Genomic DNA, 14,924 nt, shown 5'->3' with positions numbered 1-14,924 from the left:
GCGAGTCAGTAGTACTACCACCATGTCCACTTTTTTATATCCACCTCCATGATAAATATGGGCGTGCTTGTAATAATATGTTTAGAGACCTTAGTTCAACCCTGTATAATATTAAGTTCTACTTGTTTTTTATATCAAGAATTATCTACCAGCATGAATTATTTCCTATGATGGAATGACATCAAGGGATAATTTTTGATAATTCTATTATTAGGAAACTGATCCTGACACCCCCTCACTCTACAAGCTCGGTTGCACCTCCTAGACGCATTCGCCAAGCCTGATACCTCCGGACGCTCGTACCCATCGGAGACCGAAGCTCACCCACGCCCCGTGCTCGACTTCGACGAGGTGAGCACGTGTTTGACCCTGTGGCCTTGTCTGTTGTGTTCATCGCCTCTATGCACACCTATTACACCCACTCACTCTATTGCAAGCTCGAAATTTCGAGCAGCGAAACCATGCCCGAAGCCATCACCATCTGTAGCAGCTCCGACGAGCTTGGTACCACAGCCAGGCTGACTATAAGAAGGGACTAGGTGCGATCTCTAACTAGCATGTTAATTAATTAAATTAAGTATTCTGCATAATTGTAGAAAATTTTCTCTTAGTCAACATATATATATGATATGCCTATCCGGGATTTTTTGTCTACTATTGTAGATGGCTGACAGTAATTGTCTCTTGCAGGTATTCGCTAATGAGCCGGTGTAATTTTCATGAGTCCTCTCCCATATCGTCAGGGTCGCGTTGGACCGACGAATCACCCCGAGTACACGTTGTACCGCCAGAAGATCAGCGAGACTTTGATCACACACCAGGCCTCGATGCAGTTCAGGGGTGGGTGCATCGAGTTGTGTCGCCTTCGCTTCGTCGAAAGAACCATGCCTACGAAGAGGCAGGCTATGCAGATGGCTTCCAGGGAGGCTATTGCACGCCTGTGGGACACCCTTCCAGTGATGAAGACTCGTCCTTAGCACTATCTCACATATCATGTACACTACTCATTATGCATTTTCTTACATTGTAAGAGAGAGAGATGAAGCCATTGAGTTACTCATGCAGTACCTCATGGCGCTGGTGGGAGCTTTTGACTGATTGGTGGATGACTTTGTAGCCGCTTGTATGGATGCAACTCACGCGTGCACTCCTAATAGGACTAAACATATCCATCCAGCGCCACCTCTATCATACCCCTCATCCTCCGGTTCATATGCGTCGTCCGTTCAGTCCACAACCCGCAAATGCGTTCCATTGAGGAGTTTAACCAAGTTATTGCTCCTACCCCTATTAGAGCTTCACTTCCTACTAGCTCCATACTAGCCTCGCAGCCCCGCATGGCTCGTCTAGAATCTATTTCGGAGGAGGGAGAATCCTCGACACCTTGTCTGGGACTTACCCTTGGCAGGTCGATCAAGATTCGTCTGCCTCAAGCTAAACCATGGTCTAGCACCGCGCGAGGACAACTTGTATGTTACATGTGATATATCTGCTTGCATTTAGACTAGGAGAGAAGTAGACGTGTTTGCATCATGTAGGATTTGGAGAAGTGCACTAGCCTAAATAACATGTCAGGAACCTGTACACACATCCTGAGTGATATATTGTATAATTATGCTTGCTTGTAAAATATGTATCATGCGGTCCTTCTTCGTGCGCAATGACGTTTTATGAAAAAATATTTGGAGTATCTTATTTTGGCTTGCAAAATTATTTCTTCCATCGCTCGGGTTTTACTCATTTCATTTTTTCAGCAACACCCAGAGTAAAAAATGCATCGTCCATGTACTCGTTCCATGTCCAATCCGCTAGAGGAAAATCACTCCGAACGAAGAGGCAACATTTTTGCAAAAGGTCGCTCAAGTCAGCAAGACAGCGACTCATCTTTCTCACATGTTTGCCGCCTATACGAGCAAAGTCAGCATCAACACCAGGAAATGATAAATCAGCTTATGAACCTAGAAAATCATCGTGGACCTCATCAACCGTGCTCCAAATTATTTGAGTTGCAGATGACATTTTTCACTCACTCGGGTAAGTCGTTGGAAGCCGACGATTGGCTACGCGACATCGAGAGAAAAATGTTTGTTGCCCTATGGTGAGAAAACGAGAAGGTATTGTACGCGCCACATTATTTAACCAGAGCAGCCGCATCTTGGTGGGAATATTTCTTGCGCGTACACACAAATGAAAACAATATTACCTGGGAGGAATTCAAGGAAAGTTTTTGTGGGGCGCACATTCCTAACAGCATCATGAAAATCAAGAAGAGCGAATTTGAAGACCTTAAACAACAAAGTTCAAGTGTAATGGAATATCTGGATCAATTTAACCAGTTAGCACACTATGCTAACGACGAGTACATGATAGAAAAGAAGAAAATGGAGAAGTTCTTACATGGACTCGCACCAACATTAACATGTCAACTTATTGTCCACACATTTACTAATTTCAAGACACTCATTGACAAGGCGACCGTACTTGAAAGTGAACGCCGCAAGATGGATGACATGCACAAGCGTCATCACAATAATTCTCCGCAGATGTGCAACAATAGGCAGAACACTAATTTTCACAAAAATGCAGTGCTACGAGCTCCAACTTCAGCTCCTCGCCCGAATAATAATTCCCATGCAAGGAACAGGAGTTCACCTTCTGCCCAGGCGTTATGTGTTTTGATTGAGGAGAAGAAGGACACTATGCCAGGTAGTTCCCAAAGCAAGAAAATACGGCCCCAAAGCAGAACAACCACAGTAATAACTCAGCTCCGAAATGCAACAACTTTAACCCCAACGACAACCACCGGAAGGGCCACGTTAACCATGTGGCCAAGGAAGAGGCTCTAAATGTACGTGGCATTGTACTCGGTAAGTTCCATGTGAACACAATTACTGCCACGGTTTTGTTTTATTCTAGAGCTTCCCATTCGTTCATTTCGAAAAGGTTTGTCTTGAAGCACCATTTCTCGATTCACCCTTTGAAAATGCGATGACTATCAAGTCCCTGGGAGTATAGCAGATCACTCAGAGTTACTGCGAAGGTGTAACCATTGAAATCGAAGGGTTAAATTTTTGGGAAAATCTTATTGTGATAGAAAACAATGGTCTCGATATTATTCTGGGGATGGATTGGTTAAATACCAACAAAGGTTTTATGGACTACTTCAATCGGACAGTGACCCTCACCCATCACCACGGGAAGAAAGAAGAGGTTGCACACTTGGAGAGACCGTGCCACCTCAAGCAAGGCTAAATAAAGTGGACATTTCAGAACTGAGAGAAGTCTGAGTAGTCTATGAATTTCCAAACTTTTTCCAGAAGATTTTCCAGGTATGCCGCCCGATCGAGAAATAGAGTTCGTCATCGAACTAGCACCCGACACCACTCCAATTGAAAAGAAACCATATCGGATGGCACCAACCGAATTGGTAGAATTAAAGAAGCAAATCAAAGAATTACTGTACAAAGGATATATCAGGCCTAAGTCCTCACCATGGGGATCACCGGTATTATTTTCTAAAAAGAGGGACACGACACTGAGGCTATGCGTAGATTACCGAGCCCTCAACATGGCCACCATCAAACACAAATACCCGCTACCACAGATAAATGATTTGTTCGTTCAGATAGCTGAAGCCAAGGTATTTTACATGATTGATTTAAGGTCGGGTACCATCAACTAAAAATACAATCAGAAGATATACCCAAAACAACATTTTCCTCCACATACGGACTATATGAGTTTATAGTGATGTTGTTCGAACTGAAAAACGCCCCAACATATATTGTGCACCTTACGAACAAACTATTTATTAAATATATGGACAGGTTTGTTGTGGTATTCAATGATGAAATATTGGTTTATTCCAAGTCACCGGAGGAGCATGCACAACATGTGAGAATTGCACTAGGGGACCTATGGAAACATCGATCGTATGCCAAATTCAGCAATTGTGAATTTTGGTTGAAAGAAGTTGGCTTTCTTGGACACATATTGACCCAAGAAGGTATTTCCATAGGCCCAGATAAAGTCAAGGTCGTACTTAGATAGAAACAACTAGCCAACATAATAGACATCAGGAGTTTTCTAGGGATGGCTGGATACTACAGAAGATTTATTGAAGGCTTCTCCACTATAGCCAAATTGTTGATGCAATTAATCAAAAAGGATAAGAAATTTGAAAGGACCAACGTCTGCGAGAAAAGTTTCCAAGAGTTAAAGAAGAGATTAACCACATCACGAGTATTAATTGTACCTGATTTACACAAAGATTTTGATGTGTACTATGAGGCATCCAAAAAAGGACTCGGATGTGTACTAATGCAAGAAGAAAACATCGTAGCCTACTATTATGGTATATTTCTCCCTAAGTGGATTTAGTGATTGATGAAAATGCATGTGCGGATTAATCGTGTGCATTGAGAATTTTAGATAATTCATTACTAGGCACAAGCCGATTCGATGCCCCTCGGAGTCTTTCAAGATGGTTGCTTTCTACGTTTCACTTTGGTGGTTTTGAGTCGTAGGAAAGGGGTACTATTAATAGGGTCTCCGCTTTGGAAAGGTTTGGGTGGAATCAACACGTACACATTTCTATTGCACCGCCTTTCCTTCCTACAATTGGAGTTCCAACCTTGTTTTCATTGTATGTGCAAAAGGGCCAGCGATAGTACCGCTGGTGTGAGTGGTAGTACCGCTGGTACAGCGGTAGTACCACCCTACACTACTGGAATCAGAGAATTTACCTTCTGCTGCTTCTTTGCCGTCTGCTGCCTGATGGCAAAGACACTCTTTGCCATCAGCTACCCAAAACCTGACGGCAAAGAGCAGGCTGATGGCAAAGAGTGTCTTTGCCATCTGCTGCCTCTTTGCCGTCTGCCAGCTGACGGCAAAGCAACCCACCCCACACCACCCTCTAACCCATAACGGTCCACCTCTTTGCCGTCAGCCTGTTACCCCTTTGCCGTCGGGGGCAGACGGCAAAGAGCCCACTAGACCTAATGTCGTCAACCCCCACCCCACCCCCTCTCTCCCCCCCATAACGGCTCACCACAGCCCGTGACTCTCTCCCTGCGCCGCCGTCGGAGCTCGTCCTCCCTCCTCCCTCCTCCCCGCGACCCGCCGCCGGAGCTCGCCCCTCCTCCTCCCTGCGACCCCCTCCTCCACCATTGTGCCCCTGCTCCACCACCGCCCCCTCCTCTCCGTTCCCATACCCCACCAGCGCCCCCTCTTCCCTGCGACCCCCTGCTCCACCGCCGCCCCCTCCTCTCCGTGCCCCTGGTCCACCTTGCCGCCGCCATTTCCCCCGTGCTCCACCTCGTCGCTGACGTCTCCCCTAGCCACTTGTAAGTCCTCCGGCCCTCCTTTCCTCTGTTTGCCTCTATGCTAAGGGTAATTTAGTTAAGTTTAGTGACTTAGGTTAATTTAGTTAGGTTATTGTTATTAGGTTCTTACTTTAAGTTGTTTAGGTTAATTTAGTTAAGTTACTTAGGTTAATTTTTATTAGGTTCTTAGGTTAAGTTACTTAGGTTAATTCTTCTAAGGTTGCAAATTTTTCTTCATGTTTCATATAGGCCATTTAAAGAAAAAAAACAGAATTGATTACCACTAGTTCCAAATATTGCGAAGAAAAAAGACTCTTGCATTTTGCTTCAAGTTCTATATTGTTCTCCCTATTATATGAGAATTTGAAGTGGACATGTCATATGTGGACATGTGATTTGGACACGTGATATTTCGAATTGGGACATGTCATGCCGAAATTTCCCGTGAAAGAAGAAGAAGAGGAGAGGAGGAGGAGAAAAGGAGATGAGGAGGAGGAGAAGAGGAGAGGAGGAGGAGGAGGATGAGAAGAAGAAGAAGAGGAGAGGAGGAGGAGGAGGAGAAAAGGAGAGGAGGAGGAGGAGTAGAAGAGGAGAGGAGGAGGAGAAGGAGGAGGAGGAGGAGAAGGCCAAGGACCTTCTAGTCCTTCTCCTCCTCCTCCTTCTCCTTCTTCTCCTCCTTCTTCTTGATTTCTTCTTCTTCTCCTCCTCCTCCTCTTTCTTCTCCTCCTCCTTGTTTTAATTTCCCCAATAATGACATAATTAGCCCACTTAGCTCAAAAATACCATAATAAGCTCAAAATGGCATAAGAACTCTAGTTAGCTCATGAATATTATATACTTAGCTTGTTTTCCTCTAAAATAGGATAATTAGCCCATTTAGCTTCAAAAAGACATAATTAGGTAATTTAGCTCCAACAAGAGGAGAAGAGGAGAAGAAATAGGCAAAATGAAAAGAAAGAAGAAGAAGAACAAGAACAAGAGAAGAAGGAGACGGAGGAGGAGGAGGAGGAGGAGGAGAAGGCCAAGGACCTTCTAGTCCTTCTCCTCCTCCTCCTTCTCCTCCTTCTTCTTGATTTCTTCTTCTTCGCCTCTCCTCCTCTTTCTTCTCCTCTTTCATATTATCCTTGCTTTAATTAACCCAAGAATGACATCATTAGCCCATTTAGCTCCAAAATACCATAATAAACTCAAAATGGCATAAGAACCTTGGTTAGCTCATGAATATTATATACTTAGCTTGTTTTCCTCTAAAATGGGATAATTAGCCCATTTAGCTCCAAAAAGACATAATTAGGTAATTTAGCTCCAACAAGAGGAGAAGAGGAGAAGAAATAGGCAATATGAAAAGAAAGAAACAAGAAGAAGAAGAAGAAGAAGAAGAAAAGAAGAAGGAGAAGGAGGAGGAGGAGGAGGAGAAGGCCAAGGACCTTCTAGTCCTTCTCCTCCGCCTCCTTCTCCTCCTTCTCCTCCTTCTTCTTGTTTTCTTCTTCTTCTCCTCCTCCTCCTCTTTCTTCTCCTCTTTCATATTATCCTTGCTTTAATTAACCCAAGAATGACATAATTAGCCCATTTAGCTCCAAAATACCATAATAAGCTCAAAATGGCATAAGAACCTTGGTTAGCTCATGAATATTATATACTTAGCTTGTTTTCCTCTAAAATTGGATAATTAGCCCATTTAGCTCCAAAAAGACATAATTAGGTAATTTAGCTCCAACTAGAGGAGAAGAGGAGAAGAAATAGGGAAAATGAAAAGAAAGAAGAAGAAGAAGAAGAAGAAGAAGAGAAGAAGGAGAAGGAGGCGGAGGAGGAGGAGGAGAAGGCCAAGGACCTTCTAGTCCTTCTCCTCCTCCTCCTTCTCCTCCTTCTCCTCCTTCTTCTTTATTTCTTCTTCTTCTCCTCCTCCTCCTCTTTCTTCTCCTCTTTCATATTATCCTTGCTTTAATTTCCCCAACAATGACATAATTAGCCCATTTAGCTCCAAAATGCCATAATAACCTCAAAATGGCATAAGAACCTTGGTTAGCTCATGAATATTATATACTTAGCTTGTTTTCCTCTAAAATGACATAATTGGAATATTTGTGTTGATCGGGTGGATTTACATGTGATAGTTGTCTCGTCGCTGTGATGTCTGCTGTGCGAACACCTGCCCATGCGTTGTACGAGCTCCGCCCCTGCATTCGTGGGTCAGTCCAAATTTCATCTCCTCCCCGCCCCTTCATTTACTGTGGCTCGGTTTCCGGATTAAACTTTCTAGATTTAGGTAATTCAATTAATTTATCAGTATGCGTGACCAGTATGCGTCTCCCGTTCGAATGGGCGACATCTATAAATATGCATGTCTTTGCATATTTATAACCGCAATCCTTTCGAATTGTCCAACATTATCCATGGACAGCCGGAATATGTGTAGATTGGGTTCGTTTTCCCATATGATGTGCTCTGAGCGGAATTTCGTCAGTGCCTCCCCCGTTGTTCTCCGGATGCACATCCTCTCTGTTTATTGCGGAGACGTGTATCAGGAGAACAGCGGGGAGGTGCTGCCGAAATTTTGCGTTGGATCCGGAGCAGAGCATGGGAAAACGAACCCAATCTACACATACTCGGGTGGGATTAGGACCTATCTTTACCTATTAGCGTGTAGGTTGCCTGGACGTAATAAAAATGGCGAACCTGATTACCCGATGAATATAAATGCTAATTATATATAAATATAGTTCTTCTATCTTTAGTAGCTACGCAAGATGAGTGATTGTGCGTGGATGTATACCGGTCACCCTAGTCAGAAAGAGATGACGAAAGAATGGTTTGTAAAAACAAAGGAATTTGTGAAAGACGCATTCGCAAATGGCCAGGAAAGAAACTATTGCCCCTGTCCTGGATGCGACAACTATAAAAAGACGACAGAGGCTGTAATGATTAAAACCTGCAGAGGAGGGGTTTTAAGCCTAATTACACGATGTGGACATTTCATGGTGAGTCTATACAACGCTCAAGAGCTGAGGTGGTCCGTCGTCGCACGGACGAGCATGGTACCGGGATCGAAGACATGGTGCAAGACTTTGATGATGCTCGGGATTCAGAATATGAGATGGAGGAATCTGCAAAGGCCTTTTATGAAATGTTGGAGTCTTCAAAACGTCCTCTCCATGAGCACACCGAGCTCTGTCAGCTGGATGCAATTGCACAAGTAATGGCTCTGAAGGCTCAGTTCAACTTGGGAAGAGAATGCTACAACGCGATGATGACACTATTTGTACGTTTCCTACCCAAAGGCCATGTCATGCCTGCAAACCTGTACCAGTCAGACAAAATACTTCGTGTACTTAAGATGCCTATGAGAAGATAGATGCATGTGAGAAAGGATGTGTCTTATTTAGGAAGGAGTATGCACACTTGGACTATTGTCCCAATTGCGAGTCTTGCAGGTACCTTGTGGTAGACAACGGTATGGGTGAGAAGAGGCAGACCAAAATCGCAGTTAGTGTTCTTCGGTATATGCCAATCGTACCAAGACTTCAACGTCTTTTCATGGTCGAAGAGACAGCCAAACAGATGACATGGCACAGATTGGGCAAAAGAACCGAACTAGATGCGGATGGGAATAAGATGATGGTACACACATCGGATGGGGAAGCGTGGAAACATTTCGATGGATTGCATCAGGATAAAGCGGCAGATCCAAGGAATCCTTGAGTCTGCGCCGCCACGGATGGTTTTAATCCCTTCGGCATGACGGCAACCCAATACAGTTGTTGGCATGTATGTGTGATTCCACTCAATCTCCCCCCCCCCGGGCAGATTATGCAAAGAAAGAGCATATTTCTGACGTTGATAATTCCAGGGCCCAATTATTCGGGGAAGAATATGAATGTGTACCTGCAACCGCTTAAGGATGAATTGGAAGAAGCTTGGGAAAATGGGGTCAAGACATACGATGCCGCTAGAAAAGAAAACTTCAAAATGCATGTGTGGTACATGTACTCTATGCATGACTTGCCAGCGTATGCGCTATTCTCTGGATGGTGTGTGCATGGAAGGTTCTCGTGCCCCCAATGCAAAGCAGCTCTTCTGTTTCATTGGTTGCAGGAGGGTCAGAAGTATTCTTGCTTTGAATTGCATAGACAGTTCCTGGGTCCTGACCATCAGTTCAGAAAAGACAAGAAGAACTTTACCAAAGGTAAAGTTGTCAAAAACTTGGCACCACCTGTGTTCACAGGCCAACAGATCCTAGATCAGTTAAACGCCCTCGAGGCTGATCCAGAGCGTCCAGGGTATTTCAAGCGGTATAATTCAAAACACGCCTGGACTCACAAGCCATGCTTCTGGGATCTGTCTTACTTCAAAGACCTCCTTCTTCCACACAATATCGACATGATGCGCACTGAAAAGAATATGGGAGAGGCTATTTTTGGTACATTGTTCGACATAGATGGGAAGACAAAGGATAATATTAAGGATAGAGTCAATCAAGAGACACTATGTCATAGACCATTACAAAACATGCGAGAAGGCAAAGGAAAGCAGAAGTGGTCGAAGCCAAAGGTCTGGTTCAATCTTGCAAGGCCAGCTATGAGGGAAATTGTCTTGTGGGTCAAAATGCACTTGATGTTCCCCGATGGGTATGCAGAGAATCTAAAGAGGGGAGCGAGTCTTGAAAAATTAAAAATCTTCGGTCTCAAGAGTCATGATTGGCACATATGGCTAGAGCGGGTAATGCCAGTGATGTTACATGGCTTTATTCCTCAGGATGAATGGCTAGTACTGGCGGAGCTGAGCTATTTATTCCGTGTTCTTTGTGCGAAAGAATTGTCGCGTGGCGTGGTAGAAGACATGGAGGAGTTTGCACCGGAGTTGTTGTGCAAGTTAGAGAAGATCTTTCCACCGGGCTTCTTTAATTCAATGCAGCATTTGATTTTACATCTACCGACCGAGGCAAGATTGGGTGGGCCCGTGCAAGATCGTTGGTGCTATGCAACTGAGAGGATGCAGAAGACCCTTCGAGTTAAATGTAAAAATAAGCGTAGAATTGAAGCATCGATGGCCGAGGCATTCATTACTGAGGAGGTGGCAAACTTTGTGACAGCACACTACGAAGCCAAAAATCATCATTTGCATAATCCGAAGCCTCGACACAATGATGCAGACCCTAAAAAAGGTGGGTCCAACCTCAGCCTATTCAAAGGGAAGCCCGCACCAGTTGGTGCTTCGAAACCAATAACGTTGGATGTCGAAGAATGGCGGAACATTTCGTTGTATATCTTCAACAACCTAACAGAAGTGCGGCCGTACATCGAGTGAGTTCTCGGCACATTTCCCATAACTTCTAATTCATTTGAACTACTCTTATTCCCGGATATTTCAAACAGCCGTTACGTCGTCAAATTCTCGGATGGAGCGGTGATCGAAAATGATTCCGTCGAAGAGTATGAGCTTCTGTCAAAGACAGGAGGCGGCTATCCCGGTTTCATCTCTTGGTTCAAACAAACGGTAATTATCAATAATGGACCATTTCATTATTGGTCTAACTTGCGGCTAATGCAACAACCGTTTCGTATTAAACTTGTAGGCTAATTCAGAGTCTATGGACGCCGAATTGAGACAAGTCGCTAATGGTTTTGACTATAAGGTTCGTTCATTTGAGAAATACAACATCAACGGGTATCTCTTTCGTACCTTTGGCAAAAGCTATCTATGCCCGACCGGAAATCTACAAATTGTGGTGTCTCTGCTATCGGCGAAGGTGTTATCGAGTATTAAGGAAGAGTTGAAGCAATTTGTGAACTTCAATTCTATGGTGAAAACCCACCGAACGTCGTAGTCTTCAAATGTTATTGGTTCCAGCCGAAAAAAACTAGAAGGACTCATGAACATATAGGACTAGTCGAAATCAATCCAAACACCCATTTAGATGTTCCCGGTGTCTATATTACGGCTCAACAGGCGACCCAAGTTTTCTATCTACCGTGGGCATGCCAAACGGATAAGAATCTGGAAGGTTGGTATGTTGTTTATGAAGTGCCGCCACATGTCAGACCACCTCTCCCAAATGAACAGGATTATGAACCTCACATTAACCCAGACACATATGATGGAGAATTCTTCCAAGAAACACATCTTGCCAAGAAACGTTTCAAGAACCGCCGTGCTTCACCCAAGAACATGGAAGTAGACAGCGACAATGAATCCGACTCCAGCCCTGACCCGGAACTAGAAGACCTGGAACTCGTAGAGGTTACTGATGCGGATGACCTGTCAATGCTTCAATGATTAAAGGAAGGCCTTTCACAACTTCACACCGTTGAACCCGACGAGCACGTCATTCATGCAGACATGCGTGATAGTGACGATGATGATGCATTTATTGATGATGATTATTAGTTTGTAAGATTCACAACCTAAATTATATGTTTTTTAATCTTTATTATTCATGTCAGTTATTCAATTTTTTTATGTTGTACTAATTTATTTTAATCTTTATCATGGCAGGTCACCAGGTCTGGAAAGATGGTGGGCGCTGGTCCAGATCGCTCGACAGGTTCTTCCCAGGCGACCCGCACGAGGGGTGGTACTTCCCTTCCACCCTATCTCTCCATAGAGCCTTGGCAGACAGTCTGTCGACACCACCCGTGGGTTCTTCTTCGTCGGCGGCAGTGCCCACTGGGAGAGGTGCTGGTTAGGTAGGGAAGAAGGGGAAGGGTACAGGGAGAGGTGGTGACCGCGAAAGATCCAGGAGGACTGTTGAGCCGTCCTCGCCACCACCACCAGCTCATTCACCCGAGCATAGGACTAGTATGGTTGACCCGTTTGCGGAGGAGGCTACGGGGACTCCATTCCAGGAGCCTGTTGTTGACGGGCATTCGTCCCATGAGACTCCGGTCGAGGAGCAGCCTCGGGTCGAGGTGCATTCGGCCCAGGAGCAGCCGGAGGAGACTACGGTTCCGGAGGCTTCACCCGACGTGGAGAGGCCCGGATGTGAGACCTGGCCGGATCGTACCGAGTTGCCGGATTGGACCGAGGGTCCGGGTGGCTCAGGGGCGGGGATGGCGGGGATGAGCTTACGGATAGTGAGGGCGATGTGCAGGTGGACGGGGCCACCGTGTACAAGCGTGGTAGTACATGTCTCCCGCTCGCCCCGGCTACCCGCAAGCAGAGGCCGGTGATTAAACCTGAAGGAGATAGGTAAGTACATTTACCCTTTTTTAGCTTTTTCCTTCAAGTTTGTTCAAATATCTAACGCGTTTACCTTATCATACTGCAGGGGATGGGTACACCCTCTTGGAGTCCGCAGGCCGAACTCCATCCTTGGTGTGCTTTGCCGGACAAATTTCCCGGGGTTTGTCACGTTGCCTGGTGAGGGTCTGGTTGCTACACTAGGATTTACCTGGGAGCACTACCAGGCTGCGCAGGCCCCGCCGGAGGAGATTATAGATGGTGTCTTGTGCCACACGATGGCCGAGATGGTGATCAAGAGCTTTTGGGTAAATTATCCTTTTACAGAATCTAAAATTAACAATATAGCTAATTATTGTACTAATCGGTGTTTTCACGTTTGATTGCAGACCTTCTATAGGTGTGAGGATGGATATGAGGAGGAGGCGGCCAGGGTTCTCGAGGCCGAGTGTAGGCGGTTACTACAGAACTTGCGCCACGAGTCTCGACCGTAGGCTATTCGAGATTACTACGCCACGCGTGGTATTAAGAAGCAGAAGAAGGATTGCCGCGAAAGTTTCTGAAGAAGGAGCAATACATGAAGGTAATTACCTATTCTTAAGTCCTTCTACGTAGTTTTCTTGATTTCATTCATAGGCGTAGCGCTGAAAATTCTTTCTAATAACATACAGGTGCCCCCGAGATGGTGTGCGGATAAGATGGATTGTTGGGAGGCGTTGGTTGATGAGTGGTGCACAGGCAGCTGGCGAGCCGTCCACGAGAATGCGAAGGATCGGCGTAGCCAAATGGTTGGTGTGCCACACCATCAAGGCAGCGCCAACTTACTTCAGTTTGGACGAAACTGGGTATGTGATTTGCTTCATGATTCATGCAATTCATTCTTGATGCTAATATTTTGTTCCTCTCTTTTAGGCGCATCACAATAAGACTGAGATGCCACATTTGTACGACCTTTATGGCATGGCCCATACTGCCTGGTACAAGAAGGAGAAGGCATTCTCGGAGTCTAACCTGGATGATCCCAATAACTTCACCAACATATCATCCCACCATAAGTTCGTGGCATACAGGGACGCGGGGAAGGCTACGAAAGGTGATGACTTTAACCCTAGCCAGGAACCTTTGGATCGAGAGCTGGTGATGATATCTGGTGGCGGGAGGCCCCATGGCTCGATAGCCATTGGAGATGGGATAATACGTTGTCCACTCACTCTTCCGGAGATCAAGGCGCACTAGTCGAGCAGCTGTCCTGAGATAACATGTCGTCCACGGCCAGTCGAACTTGCCATTGAGGTTAGTTGTACAGACTAAGAACACTTTCATCCATTTCATTATGTGTGTCACCATAGATCATTACTGTGGTAACGAGGAATGGTGTTTCAAGCTGCTCTTCAGAAAGAGAGAGCGGCAAACCAGGCTACTCTTGAGAAAGAGAGATTGGCAACCCAGGCTGCTCTTCAGGCTGCTCTTGATGAGAGGGACCAGACCACGGCACAATTTCTTGAGGAGGAGAGGGCCCGGAATGAGGCGGGTCAACGGGCCCTGTACGAGCTTTTTCTGGTATGTTTTTTTTCACATTATCCAAATCATGTGTGTAATGTATGTTTCATTACTAACTAATACGACCCACTCTTCAGGGTCTGTGCGAGAAGAGCGGTCAAGTCCCTCCGCCGATGCCCGTATTCTCTTCGATTGGCACGGTGAGTTTCATTATAAACTAGTATTAATAATTGAGTGTCATCATGCTAACTGAGACATTGCAAAATATCTTTTCTGCAGAATAACTCCCGAGCGGCATCGCACGACCCTTCTCCAGGGAAACCGTCTCCAAACGAAGCTGCCGCGAGCAACCGTGGTGTTTCTCCTCCTTGATGACCAGTACGGTAAGTTTCTCCTCCAAACTTAGCTTGTTTTCCTCTAAAATGAGATAATTAGCCAATTTAGCTCCAAGAAGACATAATTAGGTAATTTAGCTCCAACAAGAGGAGAAGAAATAGGAAAAATGAAAAGAATGAAGAAGAAGAAGAAGATAAGAAAGAGAAGGAGGAGAAGGAGTAGGAGGAGGAGGAGGAGAAGGCCAAGGACCTTCTAGTCCTTCTCCTCCTCCTCCTCCTCCTCCTTCTCCTCCTTCTTCTTGATTTCTCCTTCTTCTACTCCTCCTCCTCTTTCTTCTCCTCTTTCATATTATCCTTGCTTTAATTTCCCCAACAATGACATAATTAGCCCATTTAGTTCTAAAATACCATAATAAGCTCAAAATGGCATAAGAACCTTGGTTAGCTCATGAATATTATATACTTAGCTTGTTTTCCTCTAAAATGGGATAATTAACCCATTTAGCTCCAAAAAGACATAATTAGGTAATTTAGCTCCAAGAAGAGGATAGGAGGAGAAGAAATAGGAAAAATGAAAAGAAAGAAGAAG

This window comes from Hordeum vulgare, chromosome 1H (assembly GCF_904849725.1).
Source record: "Hordeum vulgare subsp. vulgare chromosome 1H, MorexV3_pseudomolecules_assembly, whole genome shotgun sequence".
NCBI lineage: Eukaryota > Viridiplantae > Streptophyta > Magnoliopsida > Poales > Poaceae > Hordeum > Hordeum vulgare.
The sequence above is the reverse complement of the archived record's forward strand: the minus strand, read 5'-3'. Positions refer to the sequence as shown.